A 2,475-nucleotide genomic window follows, 5' to 3' on the forward strand; every position below is an offset into this window, starting at 1 on the left:
AGTAAACATTGTATCTACAATGTATCTACCACATATCTGCTGATCTGTGATATTGTAGTGTAAATCAGAATTAGTTAATTATCAAATTAGCAAATATTATGACATTTATTGCATTTTGCTTTGGTAGTGCGCCTCCCTATCTGGGTTTTGACGTTTTCCTGCCAACTTTAGTTTTCCGCAGTCGTTTGTTGGTTTTCAGGATTAAGTCTGTATGACGCATGCGCAGTTTCTTCATTACTTGTCCATAATTTGAAACGCATAAATCATTTGTCTATCGTGTGATCTGAGAATCTATCTCAGAAATGATATCCCCTTTCAAAACTAGAAAAAAATAATGGTTTTATATATCGTTGGCTATGCTGCTGACACTCCGTATCGTACTTAGTAAACAGAGTAGCGTTTGATCAGGGACGTATTATGCGTCCCTGGTTTGATTAATGTGTGAATTTTTCAGATATCGTGATGGTAACAATTAATATATTTTGTGCTACACAGAGTATGTTTATCTATAAGTCATTTTTGCTAACAATAAATTAAACATTTTTGTTGTCGCTTACAATTACAAGTACACATGAACTTGATCATCCATGGATTTCTACTATATATGTACTTTTTTCGGCGGGGGTGGTTTTTTGAAGAAATTGGATCGGTTTGGAATCTATTTTTTCTCACGTGGACCTGTCTTTACCCTGTATAACAATTAATCGAATATATAGAATGTGTATATAGGTACTGTACATATATATGCACATGATAAATGTATCAAAATATATTTATTTATGTGGTGATATGGAGAAAATAACATTTACTTCAACCAAAAATATGATTAGACTAAGTCACTAAGTCAGAGTCTTGCCGGTGTTAACCATACATTATAGTACAGAGAGGTATATAATACCCTGTATATGCATACAGGTTAAAGTGAAAATCCTTTTATCTTGTGAATAATTTAGTGAAATTTGATGGCTGAAATAATACAAATTTGAGATTTCCTTGTGATAATGTCCTTCGTGATGAATAGTAGTATATTTCTATACATCAATATGTTGTATCATTTTTTGTTGCACTTTTCGTTGTTTCGTATGAAAATGATGTGTCACAATCTTCCTCATTAAAAAGCCTTTGATAGTCTATATACAATTATATATAGTTTACTTACAACTATGCTATATACTAAGATAAAAAGGAAATTCTACAACACGAAGACTTTTGTGTGGAAATTTTCTACGTTTCGGCCTCTATGCGACCGTCATTAGGACAAAATCTTATTGTGAAAAAACATCTAAGGTATGAAAATGCGGTACATTAAACATTATGACGTCATAATAAAGCTGATGTACAACAACTATTATAGTTTAAATATTCTTATTCATAATCTAGAAGATCCCATACACACTATGTACACTGATTGTTCGGTTTTGAAAGGTGATCGGAAGTTCATCCTGTACATCTGTGGAATGGCTATAGAAGCTCTCATTCATGGATGATGTGTGGCATTCATTTACACATAGGTGGTCACTGTAGATGTTCAAGTTAGAGTTTCCATCTTCCGAGTCGGAGAAATATAAATCTTCTGCTAATGTGTTTATACAAATAGGTTCCCATATAATACGCTTCTGTGGGTTGGTGTTAGCTGATACTAAGCTAGAAGGGATAACAGGCTTCTATATGTTGTATGTAATTTTTACGAAAATTAAGCCTTAAGGTTTATTTCATAGTAATTCCCCTTCCTCGCCTTAATGTATTGTTCAATCTGTACAAAGTGTAATTGTCTTTCGTACGACACCTGTCCTAATATATATTAAACATCCATTTACCAGGATTAGGTACTTTCAATTTTATGCCATTTCCATTTGTCAACCATTCCAAAGATATCACAGGCAGATTTCTAGATAGAACTTCACATCTAATTGTCTTCTGTTTTGCGTTAAGTGCATTTTAATGGGTTTTGTTTTGAGATTTTGTTGTCATATTTCAAGTTATCATTTTCGTTTTTCTTGTTTTTCCCCAGTAAAGGAGATTGGCTAAACATGTATTATCCTTTTTAAGTAAAGTCTATTATTATTATTATTATATTTTAATCTAAAAATGATAAAGTTAAAAGGTATCTTATGAAGAAATACTCAAGTCCCTTCTATCTGCTTGTTGGTTCTAAGATTCACTTCCTGAAGAGTTATTCAGTTCCCTCCAGGATTATAACACATAAGCATTGTAATCAAACAGTCATCCCCTATGGTATCCATTACTTGACCATGTGCATATGAATATCTATAAATAAAAAGTCGACATGAATTTATTTATCAACGTAAAACACTTCCTTATTTTCAAACTTTTTCTTAACCACAATTGAGTCAGGGGTTATGAACTGTATTAGTACATCTTAGTGTTTCTTCTAAAGCTTAGCATAAAACGTTAGTCTTGTGCATGCTATTTTCACTAATGTTGTTTCAAGAAGGAAAAAACACTAAAGATAGG

Source organism: Ylistrum balloti, unplaced genomic scaffold, assembly GCF_031769215.1.
Source record: "Ylistrum balloti isolate Yb309-2 unplaced genomic scaffold, AGI_CSIRO_Ybal_v1 Utg370568, whole genome shotgun sequence".
Taxonomy (NCBI): Eukaryota; Metazoa; Mollusca; class Bivalvia; order Pectinida; family Pectinidae; genus Ylistrum; species Ylistrum balloti.